The 13,534-nt window shown below is 39.4% G+C and overlaps 1 non-coding gene across 1 annotated transcript; it reads left to right on the top strand.

The window, feature by feature from the left end:
* The first annotated feature begins 2,830 nt into the window (after positions 1–2,830).
* LOC125582792 lies at positions 2,831–2,938 on the top strand. Its single transcript, XR_007320244.1, has one exon. It is a non-coding gene; the product is annotated as a small nucleolar RNA R71 (small nucleolar RNA).
* Positions 2,939–13,534: the final 10,596 nt, after the last annotated feature.

Genomic DNA, 13,534 nt, shown 5'->3' with positions numbered 1-13,534 from the left:
ATTCTCCCATCCATAGCTCTTGCATGGCCATCTGGGTACCTGAAAATACCAAATTCATCAGGAGTTAGAAAACCGTAATCAATACTCATATTCTTCTTAATAAATAAAGAAAGTTCAGGTTTAGAATGAGAATCGATCGATGTTGATACTGGAGTATCGATCGATGGTAGACGTTTGTCTGCTGAATTAGGGTTTTTGAATCGAATGCTCTTCCTTGATGTTCCTTCTGACTTGTTTGTGGGATCATTCATCTTTTCTGCTATGGTGTCGTGAGAAGTAATCTGGGGTGCAAAAGTCCTTATATAGGTATTGGTAAACCTACTTGGAATTGGAATATTCCCTTTCTCCTTTTCAAAGGCGGCGGCTTTAATATCGATCGATGTACCTGGTGTGGTATCGATCGATGCACCTGGTGTGGTATCGATCGATGCATAAGATCGTTTGCTGGATGAAGGTGGGTATCGACCGATGCTGAGTAGACTCTGTCGATCAATGGTGGAGGCGTGTTGTTGAAGGAATGGCTTGAATATCTATCATCCTGCATAGCAATCTCTATAGCTCTTTCCTTCTAGTAATCCTCATCATACTCCTTAGTAGGATCGTTATTGGATGAAGGAATTACAGTCTCTACTACAAAACTTTCATGGAATCCACTGTCTGCCCAACTGCCTATTGAATAGTCATCACATCCTCTTTTGTTGGGTTGTTGAAAGGCAAAGTCTGTATAACACTGATCTGGTAATGTGAAGTGGTCTACCGGTTGATTCCCATCGAGCGACGTGGGATAGTGTTCATCGGTCGTCGGTGACTCATTGGAATCGATCGATGATGCAGTGTGAGTGTCGATCGATTCTGAATACTCTGTTTCGTACTCTGCTCCACAATGGCATGCTGCAATGTAGCCAAGATCATTTCCAAGCTCTGCGAGGTTGACCTGTTGTCTCACAATTTGAACTAGGTCATAGGGGACGTCTGGATTTATTAGTGTCAGACACAATATGTTGGTGTTCATGTCACATACAGCTCCTACTGTAGCCAGGAAAGCTCTTCCAAGCAGAAGTGAAGAGTTCCAGTTAAGCTTGATGTCCAGGACGTGAAAATCTACTGGGACAAGGGCATTACCAATCTGTACCTCAAGGTCTCTTATGATGCCTCCTAAGCTTCTTTCTGAAAGGTCCACGAAGGTGAAAGATTCTGATGAAGGCTCTATTTTCAGACCCAGCTGGTCTGCCATAACCTTAGGTAGTATGCTGACTGATGCTCCTGTGTCACAAAGTGCATGGGGAAATTCAATACCCTTCACCACACATGGTATTGCAAACTTCCCAGGATCACTCTTCTTCTTCAATGTGATCCTTAGTTTCATCATTTCCCTGACATGATGAAGCATTCTCCTAATGTCCTCCTCAGTCTCCTTAGTCTCTCTGAAGAACATCCACAACCGGTGTGTGTAATAAACTTCATCAAAAGGTTTCTCCACTGGGATTCTGAGGACTCTCTTAGTGAAACCATCCATCTCCTTTTCATTAGCTTCCCTCTTAAGGTTCTTAGGAATCTTCTCCTTTCTTTTCCTTAACCTTCTTCCTTCAGTTGCCTCATCAACTTTCATAGGCTCTGGTATAGTGTCTGAAGGGTTGGTTGTAGGTTCTGATGGGTTTGCTAAAGATTTAGGTGGTGGTCTGAGTGCGTTGATTCGGTCAGTATCAATAGATGGTAATCGCACTCGGTAGGGGAGAGGTTTCCGTCGATCGATGGGAGGTGAGGGGGTCGATCGATATCAGTCTCTCTCTGTCGGTCGACTGCTGGCTCATGCCGTCGATCGATTTTGACGTAGAAAGGGGAGGGTGGGTGAGGATGTTTTTCTGCGAATTCCTCACGAGCCATGATCCAAACTGCACTACACTCCGCAGTCGATTTAGCAAATGACGTCGATTGATGGTTAGAGTAATCCGTCGATCGATCTTCGTCAGGGTCTGTCGAGCGATGTGCATCCATTGACATAGGTCGACACCATTGTGATCCGCCGAAACTCATGGAGCTTTCAACTTCGAAGTCTCCTTTTCCAAGCTTCTCATGCTTCACCACTTGCCAGAAATCATCATCTATGATGGCATTTACGTGGTGTTTTGCTTTCTCAACTCCTGCCTCTCTAGCCAAGGCTTGTTGCCTCTTTACAATGTCTCCAGTCTGAACCACTTGCATTTCAAGCTTCCTCACCTGGGTCCCTAAGGTCTCAATTCTTGTGTTTAGACTGTTGTTGGCGGAATCTATCTTCCCATTGAAGTTCACAGTGAGTTGTTGTTGTCCTTCCAGAACTCTGTCAAGCATTGCTTCAATCTTGCTTTCCTGAGTCTGTGGTGGTGGATTCTGGTAAAATGAGTTTCGATAGCCTCTGCTGTTGTTGCTGAAAGGTTTCTGAAACCGTGAACTCTGGTTACTCTTCTGACCATTGCCATAGTAGTTTCTGTTTCCACCCTGGTTTCCAGACCTCTGAAATCCAATACCTCCAATGTAGTTCACATCTTCTTCTCCTTCCATGTCTACAGCTACTTCTCCTTCAGCTGAGCAAACCTGCTTCCTAAGAAGCTCATGAACCACATCTAACTTTGCTCTAACTTCGTCCATCTGCTCTTTCCCAAGGGATGCAACAGACTTCTTCCTCTCAAAGTCACTGTTCTTGGTGCTGCTGCTGTTTGCTAGATTTTCTATCAGTCTCAAAGCTTCCACTGGATTCCTGGTGTTGAAGTTTTCCTCGCTAGCTGTATCAAGAGCCATCTGATACCTCAAGGCGATACCTCTGAAGAAAGTGCTCAGCAGTTGCATTTCGTTGAATCCATGGTGTGGACAGTCTCGCTGGAAAAACTTGAATCTGATCCACGCATCTTTGATAGACTCTCCAGTCTCCTGCGCGAATGTAGCAATTTTGCTCCTCAAGTCTTCAGCGCGGGCCTCATCGAAGAAGTTTCGTAAGAAAGCAGTCTTGATGTCGGCCCAGGATGTTAGAGATCCTGTGGGTAGCTGCTTAAGCCAGTGCATCGCTTCTCCAGTCAGAGAATACTTGAAGGGCTTGCACAATAGGTAGTCCTCGGGGACTCCATCCATACGAATAGCAGCGATAAGATCCTCGAACCTCTCTAGATGGTCCATAGGATGCTCGTGCGGTAACCCAGAGTAGGGTATCTGCGACACGAATGTGTAGTACTGAGGCTTCAGCTCGAAATTCTGCATCTGAATCTCTGGAAGTCGAATAGCTGATCTGTTGGCGTAGTACTCATCTGGACGATTGTAGTCAGCTAGTGCCCTTGGTCGAGCAGCCTCTTCTACAGCTTGAGCAGCTCCTGTAGCATCAGTATCGGGGATTACATTCCCCTGAGCGTCTAATTTCTGACATGTTGCATTACGTAGATGACCATCCTGGTCATATAGGTTTCCATTCTTGTCATGTCTGAGAATAACAATCGTAACCATGTTTCGCGACTGATGATCGATCGATGTACGCGGTGTAGTATCGATCGATGTCGAACGATGTCGATCGGTTGACGATGAAGGTCGGGTGTCGGTCGACGGTTGGGTGTGAGAATCGGTCGACGTGAAAGTTACTGCGTCGAGCGATGTGGAACGTTGGTCTTTGTGGATCGTTCGTTCCAAGTGAGCAGGATCTTCTGAGAATAGCAGGTGTTTGTCCTTGTTGCTTCAGGTACAGCTGGGCATGCACCTGAAAAGACAAAAAAAAAATTTGTGTCAGAATGGGGGGTAGGGAAAAGAATAAGAATTAATAACACTAAATCTAATGGCGATCAAAGCTCCCCGGCAACGGCGCCAAATTTGATACCACTCAAATTACCCTAAGGAGTGAATTACTCTCCCAAATAAGGGGTTCAGTTGCAGTACTTAGGGATCAAATCCACAAGGAGCTAGGGAACCTATTAAATCTAGTCAAATTATTAATTCTAAGTGTGTTGTTTTATGGTTAAAAGTAAATAGCAATCCTAATTGAGAAAGTCTATTGCTCGACTAACAAGATGATTGGGGGTGTAACTTATTGGAAGATATTAGATGCAGGGTTTCTATTCAGGTGTTGGAGATTATAATCCTATAGATGCCTAACAGTTGCATGCATGATATATTAGAGCTCAACTCCTTAATCACAGTGATCAGCGATGGCAATGTTTCACTGGTTAACTAACAAGATCTTGGATCTCAACTGTCGTCTTTTGATCACAAGAAAGTGTCGATCGATGATCCTATAGGGATATCGATCGATACACCTTTCGCAATATCGATCGATTGTCACAAGACAATATTGTTCGATGCTTCTAGCTAAGCCCTTGGCGCAGCTTGATAATGCTCACTAGTCTCCTAGATCATCGGTTAGCATCTCTCTAGCAGTTCTAGCATGACAGATTAGATTCAGGACATGATGGTCAAGAATGCTTGACTCATGCTAATTCCTAGGTTCATGTTCTAGTTAGCAAGGCTAAAACAAGCATTAATGAACAATCAATCAATGAATATCACAACTTAGCAAATCTATAGTTGGGGCTAATCCATCTAACCTATTTGAACCCTGAATCTAACAAGTGAACTACTCAGACATAGCTAAGCAAATCATGACACAAAATATAGATAAAAACTGCATAGAGTAGAATAGATGAATAAATGGAGTTCCAATCACAATACTCTCTATGATTTTCTCTCCTAAAACTCTGTGCTGAAAATAAGAATACAATAGTGGCCAAAAGCTCTCTTGCCTCCTAACACTTAGGCAAGTATATAACTATTAGGTTAAAAACTCGTCAGGGGTAATCTTGTAATTTGGTGAAGCCTTGGGTTTAAAGTCGGCTGGAACCAAGTCGCACATCTCGCGTCTCGACATCGATCGATGGTACAAGATGTACATCGATCGATCATAATCTTGAATCGTCAAGGCTTCTCTTCTGTATCGATCGACGGCACTGGATGTGCATTGAACGATTGCTTCTTCTTCGTATCGACCTCTAATGGTCAGTTCGGATGAAATCTCTTTTAAGCTCCTAAATGCTCCATAATCATCACTTTACTCCACGATACTCCTGAACCCGAAAACGTACCTAATAGGATATAATATATAATATATAGATAGTAAAACACTTATATACCATGGATGAAAATTGATCAAATCCATGGTATATCACTTAGGAACCTTATATCAGATCCTTAGCAAAGATGTTATTCGTTTGTATTCTCCACAGACGGTGGCAAAATGTGGATCCTAAAAAACACACTAGGTATTTGGTAGTGATTGTTTGTAAATGATTAGGAAAAAAAAATTAATGATGGCAATGATATCCTCAGAACACAACAATGTAATCAGATTCTGGTTGACAAAATGGACTTTTGACATATATTGATTGAATACTGTGGTTATAGGGAAATGGGATTACAATGACTAAGAACTAAGACAAAAATATTGAAAGTGAGAGGTCAAGGTCGAGGTCGTATGTAATATGTATGTGTCTAGGGTTTCGAGTAGTCCTTCTCTTTTTCTCTTTCTCCGTTATGTAGCCGTCGGTCGTCTAACCGTTCCCTTAGATCGCGAAGGATCTTCTTGACTAAGTCCAGCTCGATTCTTACTTTGATATTGGGCCTGTCTTCCTTTGTCAAACATTTATGGGACAGGTATTTGCTCTTGAAATCGCTCTTAGGTCGATCTCCATCATTCGCGATTTATGTCGAGAGATATGCTAAATCAGGCCCAACACCCATTTTTGTTTTAGTCAATGTTTTCTTTTCAAATCATAACAAAACTCTATCCTTGATATTTAGTCAAATTATGTTTCTTGCCACAACCTGTAACTTTAAATTAGGTATTGTCTTAGCTTTCACAATTGTAATAAAAATGCATGATAAATTTGGTATGCATGAATATAATTATTAGTTATTACTACATAGTGAGATTTGTTTTCTTCATATATTAGGTTTTATCTACTCCAAAACCAATCTCAAAACCTTAAAGATTAAAGTTTCAAACTAGATTTTGAAAGTGCGGGATTAATTATTTTTTTTATCAAAAAATGTAAATAAAAATCAAAATTTGTACATACTTTATATATTTTATTTTTAAAGTGTATAATTTTTGCTACTGGGGTATACAATATATGAATAATCATGCACATAATTTCAATATATAAATTTTCATAGTGCATGATTTTTTTTTCTAACATAAAATTTTTCAATCTGATCCGCAAGCTAATTTTTTTTTGTTTCTTAATAAATTGTATTTAACATAAACTATATATTTTCGGCTCCAGCAATTTCTAAAATTTTATAGATTTTATTTGAAATCTGAAATTTATAGATTTCATTTGATTTCTGAAATTTTATTTATTTCATTTAATAGTTTTAGATAAGTATACAATGAGCATAATGAGTTTTATTCTCAATTTTTTTTAGATTTTCAAAAGATGTTAATAAATATTAATATTTGATATTGAATATATTTTAGATTAGGAAATTTCTAATAAAGATGAAAATCTGTAAAAGTCAGAACTTTATATTGAACATCATACCTTAGATTTTGATAAAGAAACGATAAATGAAACGTGTTCTTAAAATATTTTAATTATTTTATACATATGTTATCAATTGAACAATAACTACGCAAGTTTACCTAACTTATTACTTAAATTGGTTTTACCAATAAACACTAAAATAAAAGAACATCCCATAGGGATTGAGTCTTCTTGACATTTTAGATATTTGAGGAATTAAACAAAAAGAAAAGTTAAATTTGGTACATTTATGCGTATCAATTATTGCTAACTTTAAATGACTACTATTAATGAAAATGAACTTACATAGCGGAGTGATTGTAGGTAAATCTTGTTTGATATTTTTGTATTAAAAAGTAGAAAATATAGAAAATGATTTTAATTAATAGTTGAAAACTAAAATAAATGAGTGGCATGCCATTGTAAATAAGTTGGTAAATAAATGACTACATTCTATTAGGGATTCTACTTGTATAGATAGATAATCTTTATATTTAAGATTTAAGTTTTCAAAAAATTATTGAGGTTTCATAATTTTCAGTCCCAATAGTTTTATCGATTTCAAGTAGAGTCCGTTTTTTGATTGGGTCGCGTGAAGTTTTTAATTGTGGGCTTGGTGGCAACAAGTTTTAATTTCGGGTTGCATACCTAGTGGAAAGAGAAATAATCTATGACATTTTTGGCCTTTTGACCCATAAACTTAGCGAATTTTGACCCAAAAAACTTATGTAGAAACCTTGAGAAAGCGACCCCATAACTTGTTGCGACCCATGTTTATTGGCTTCCCCACATGTGCGAGAGTAACCAGCTATCTGCAATTCCGGTGACCTTTGTTATCGGTAACATTACTTTCCCGTCAAATTGTATAATGTACTTTTGTCCATTTAATTAATAAATTAAGATGTGATTTTGTTTAACTCTGATTTTTGAGACTTCATATAAGTTTGGTGGATAATATATCAGTACTCTAATAGAAGAGGAAGTGTTGTGAGTCTGATTTCGCAGAGATGCATTCACCAGAGCTGAAATTGATGGAAACTGAAAACGGAAGCTGTAGCCGTGGCACAAGCTATAGTGGTAAAGGGAAGGAAATCGGTAATAATAGCAGCGAGAGTAACGCGTTATAATCCTAATCTACACGACTGTTAGTTGATTTTCTGCATTTTTTGTGATTATAAATTAAACGATTACTTGTAATTCGTGTGTAGGTGTCGCCAATTCGTACATTGTCGTTATGGCTGGGCGGTGGATAATGTATGATACTGGTTCTTGGGATTTCAAGATAAATAATGATAGAATGGGTAGAGCAGTTGATAGCTCGGGAATCAGAGGCGCTGACAGATTGAAAGATCGGATTCTTAGAGAATATGGTCTTTTGGAAAGGGAAATATTTGCTGAAATGAGGTATTGGCTTAATGATGACGAGAGTGATATGGTTGGTAAAGGGGCTGCACCCGTTCATATATTAACATACACTGATTACAAAATCTTTAAAGCTCTTCAGAGGGCCGACAAATCTGTTAATGTATTCGTTACATTTAGAGAGTTTGTTGGAGGAGAAAGAATATTTCTAAGGTCTGAACGAGTAATTGCATCGCAAGTGACTGGATCCGTCGGGATTGTGGATGAAGACTTAGTTTTTTTGAGGCACGTAGGAGCACTTGAAGCAGCTTACGGAGGTAACTCATGGACGACCAAGCCGGTGTATGAGAAATCCACGGATAATAAAAAAGCGGAGAATCTGTTTAAGTAGGTAGTGTCATTATTCCCGGTTCAGATAGTCTTCCTTATCAAACCTGTAATGAACGAGAAAAGGGGATGAGTTTTTGAGATGATATGGTAGTGGACATGGGAAAAAGTACGGAGGATAACACATGCATTACTTCTGTAGGTGTGGTAGAGGAGAAGGGAAATTCCAAGGAAGTTGACATTGAAGAAACTTGTCAAGAAATCGTAGTGGACCGCCGAAAAAGCAAGGGATATGTGACTGAAGCGGGGTTTGGAGTAATGGAAGTTGACAAGGAAAAAGGTAAGGGAGATGACATTTGAGAAGATGAAGATGATGATTTCGAATATGACTTCAATTGGTGGCATGATTATGTTCGAAATGATTGTGTGACAGATGATGATAAAGATGATGATGGAGGTCCAGTTGTAGGCGGTAGTGGTGGACGGTCTGCTCTCAATGGGCATCACCGTTCTGGAATGAGGGGTCATAGAGGCCAATGATCTCGCAAACCGGGGGCTCGTAGAGGCCGAGGATCAAATTGTACAGGTGGATCTAAAACAAGGACACCGCATTTTAAGAGTAGATGTTGTGAAGAAGACACAGATGATGCAACAGACTATTTATGTACCTCTCGAACCGTTAGCTCTGCGTCACCGAAGAAAGCGATACCGGTGAAAGTGTTGATGTTGATAATATATCTAGCTCTCCAACTTTCAGCAAAGGAAGAGGTAATATATTGAACTCCTCAAGGGTTAGCTGTGCCTACACCGAAGAAAGACTTACCGGTGAAAGTGTTGATGTTGTACTTGTTACTCCACCTAAACAAAACCACAAACACACCCCTGCGATGGAAGATTATGATGATGATTTTGATCAATCTCCTATCGCCCTAGGTGCCGAAGATTGTTGTGGACAAACATTCCCCAAAGGAAGAGGTAATATATCTACCTCTCCACCCGTTAGTTGTCCACACAATGACGCTACAGAAATCGTCGATTGTGTCGATGTTGTTCTTGTAACTCCAGCAAAAACTATCAACAAAGACAACCGTGGTCTGGAAGATGATGTTGATTTTGTTCGTCAATCTATCAGCGAAGTTAACGAATCTGAGGGTGGAGATGTTGATGTTGTTCTTGTAAATCCACCAAAACAAAACCCCCAAACACAACCGTGCGATGGAAAATGATGAAGCTTTTGTTCATTTTCGTGTCACCCAAGTGCCCGAAGTACAGAGTAGAGAAAGATTAACAAAAGGAAATGAATTTATATCAACCTGTGGAACTGTTAGCAGTGGGTACAATGATGATGATTTTTTTGATCCTCCTGTCACCCAAGCTGGCCAATTTCAGGGTGGAGAAGAATTCATGAAAGGGATTCAAGTTTCAGAAATGTATGGATATAATGATGTGGTTCATGTGTTTAATGATATGGGAGTAAACAGTTTCCACCCGCAGGATGTCGACTATAGCAAGGGAGAACTCAGATATATATGTTTGAAGGATGTTTAAGGACAAAGCGCAATTCAGGCTAACGATGCACATATATGCAATAGCAAAGGTGTGCAGGCTCAAGTTTAGGCATTGCAAACGCTTCATTACGGCGAAATCCGTTGATAAAGAGTGTGGTTGGAGGGTAGTGAGTAAGCAACTCGGTGATTCTCCTACGTATGTGGTGAAGAAGGCAATTTTGGACCGTGTATGCCCGTCTGATGTTCGAGGGCAGTACAAAAAACATTGAATATCAAAAGTACTTGCAGCACTTTGGCACTCAAAATACGAAAGACTCCACCGTGGACCTCGTGCATTTGAACTTCCGGAAGTACTGCGTACGGACTTCAACTATCCTTGCTCGTACTGGAAAGCATGGAAAGTGAAAGAACTCGCAATTGCGTTTGCTCAAGGAACATAAGAGATGTTTTACAAGATGCTACCATAGTACTTTCACGTACTTAAATTAGCAAATCTTGGAACTATCACCAATATTAAAACCGAAGTAGATAAGGAAGGAAAGACAAGGTTTAAGTATGCATTCATGTCACTAAAGGCATGCATCGATGGGTGGAAGCATTTGAGGAAGGCCAGTGTGGTGGACGACACACATATGTTTGGGAAATACAAAGGGTGTTTACTAAGTGCCAGCGGACAAGACGCAGACACCCGCGTATTCCCGATTGCTTTCGCAGTAGTGGAAAGCGAGAACTCAGATTCTTGTAAGTGGTTTTTCGAGAGGTTGTCCACTATTATTGAAGATAGTAGTGAATTAGACTTACTTTTGGATAGATGTGCCGCCATATTTGCAGCTAAAGAAAAATGGTACCCATGTGCACACCATGGCATTTGCCGTGTACACCTTCAGAGAAACGTTGCGGAAAAGTACAAAGGGCTTTCGCAGAAAGCAATGGTTGGCTGGGCAGGCGAAGAATTCAAAGTTTCAGAATTTCAGAAGGTGTATGACCTTATAAAGCTTACGGATTGGAGATGTTGGAATTATTTCGAGAAAATCGACCGCAAATTATGGACACGTTCACATTTTGACGGAGAGAGATATAACATGATGACTTCAAACATTGCTGAATCTTTGAATTATGTGCTTCTCCCGCGCGTGATAGTCCTATAATGGCCGTGCTAGAGTTTATCCGCCGGATGTTGACCAGATAGTTTGAGAGCAGACGGTGCGACATCACAAAAATGAAGGGGATCATTCCAAAGGAAATCGAAAAGGTACTTGTTGAACAATTAGTGTTGTCAACTGGCTATCTGGTTTTGCCATGTTCAACTTAGGAGTTCGAAGTTACACATAAACCAAGTGGATACAGTTGCACTGTTTACCTGGAAAAACGAACTTGCTGGTGCCTTGAGTTCCAGATGCTTGGGTTACCATTCTGACACTCCTTAGCGGCTGCTTCTTATCATAACATGGAGTACAACATGTTTGTTTCAGACTACCATGTGAAAAAAACATGGGCTGAAACTATAAAGGGTATCATACTACCGGTTCCAGATCCAAAGGATGTTGATGTTCCCCCAGAAGTGTTGAAGGTAGAGCTTTATCCACCAACTACCAAAAGATCAAAGGGAAGGCCAGGTGTTAAAGGGAAACTGTCAGCCGGAGAGTTTCCGGTAAAACTCGCCCTGTACACCATAAAATAATATTTGACAAAACGCAATATAGAACATTCAATGATATTGACTTATTTTCTTTGTAGGAGGGGCCGAAGAAAAAGAAGGCGAACAAGTGTTTCAGGTGTTTCATGGAAGGTCACAAGAAGACTACATGCAAGCAACTCATGCCATGATATCTATACGAAACTTATTCGGGCAACGAAGTAGCCATTTTTGGAATGATGGTTGTTATTTTGAACTTAAAGGCTGTACACCTCTATGTATATATGTACACCTAAATATGGATTTGTGGTATTTTGATAACTATGGATTTATGGTATTTTTATATGTATGTTTTTTTTTGTCCTGCAATAAAGTTTTTAGGATATCTCTGGTTGTCCTTTTAAAATTAAAGGCTATACACCCTTAACTTGTGTTTACACCCTAAACCATTTTTTTTTTAAATAAATCATTACAGTAGAGTGTAAATGTCGACGTGTCCATAAACTTTGTTGAACCATTAACCGCAACAACTCAGCGTTAGCCCTAAATCCCAAACCCTAAACCCTAAACCCTAAACCCTAAACCCCGAAAATTTAACCGTAAAAGTAAACCCCGAAAAGGCAACTGTAAAAGTAAACCCTACAAGATAAACCCTGATGTGCAATCCAAAAAAGTAAACCCTAAAACCATTAAAGTTTGATTCATGGAAGCCTGTCCAATCTTGGTCAAAGATCTTGTAATATAAGTAGACTTTGACTGAGAGAAAAATTAGTAGAGAGAGAGAAAAATAACTTTTATTTACCTGCAGGTCTAGATACTTGTTTGAGAATCCTTGCATCCTGTGATCGATACTTCCAAGGTAAATCCTACACTTTTATTTATGCAAGAATTGAGGTTGGTAAAGAGGATTGTCAGAGAGGATTTGCTAAGCTATTGACTAGATGTACTTGGTTGCTAGACTAGGATATGGTATAATGTGCTTCTGATATTAGAATTTTCTAAGGTGATAATTCTGAGTTTTAAATCTGTGAGTCCATGTTGTTTTCAAACCTCTTTCAGAGAGACTGCCTGTATATTTTGCTTGTCATTTGCTTGAGGACAGGCAAAATGGTAAGTCATGGGGAGTTGATAGGCCATGGATTTTACCCACTTTTATCCATGGTTTACAAGTGTTTTAATAACTAATTATTATGTTTTAGAGTCTATTTAGTATATTTATAGGATCAAGAGTGATTTGGAAGAAAGTGATAATTTTGGAGCATTTTAGAGATATTTGGAGAAAACATCCGAGCTGACCATCGAGCAAGACCATTGGTCGACATTTAGAAACAACAATCGATCGATGCACATCCTGTGACATCGATTGACAGCGAAGCGCGCAGAAGCCCGTTTGGTTCCAGACGACTTAGAGCCCAAGACTTCACCAAATTACAAGATTACCACTGACGAGTTTTATCCTTAAATTTATGGCTTGCCGACATGTTAGAGGCAAAGTGTGCTTTCTTGTTTTCTTATTTTTAGAGCAAAGGCTTTCTAGGATTTTAGCTGATTTGGAGAGAAGATCCAAAGAGATTTGTGATTGGTACTCCATTAATATCTATATATTTATCTACGCAGTTTTTATACCAAATTGTTGTTATGAATTACTTAGATATGTCTGAGTAGTTCTATTGTTAGGTTTAAGGTTCAAATAGGTTATGAGGGATTTGCCCCAACTACAGATTTCTAAGTTGTGATATTCATCATTAGGATTGTCCTTAATGCGTGTTTCTAGTTTAGCTAGCTAGAACTTGATCTAGGAGTTGAAGACTCAAGTCATCACTTGCATCTCACCCTGAATCCATCCTAATTGAGCTAGGATTGCTAGAGTAAGGCGAAAGCTGATCTAGGAATCCTAGTGAGCATAATTCTACCCATGCGTAAAGCTTGACTAAGAACATCGATCAATATTCCTATAGAATAATCGATCGACGATCATGTGTATGATCGATATTCCTCTAAAATCATCGATCGACACTTATATCTGGCCAATAGAAAAACCAAGAAAGAAAACACCGATCGGTTTGTTTATAAGTGTTTGAGCTCTATAATATCATGCATACAACTTGTTAGACATCTGTAGGATTATAATCCTGATTTCCTGAATAGAAACCCTAAGTCTAGCTATTTCA

The sequence above is a fragment of the Brassica napus genome, chromosome C2 (genome assembly GCF_020379485.1).
Source record: "Brassica napus cultivar Da-Ae chromosome C2, Da-Ae, whole genome shotgun sequence".
In the NCBI taxonomy this organism is placed as follows: domain Eukaryota; kingdom Viridiplantae; phylum Streptophyta; class Magnoliopsida; order Brassicales; family Brassicaceae; genus Brassica; species Brassica napus.
This window is presented reverse-complemented; position numbering and strand designations above follow the sequence as displayed.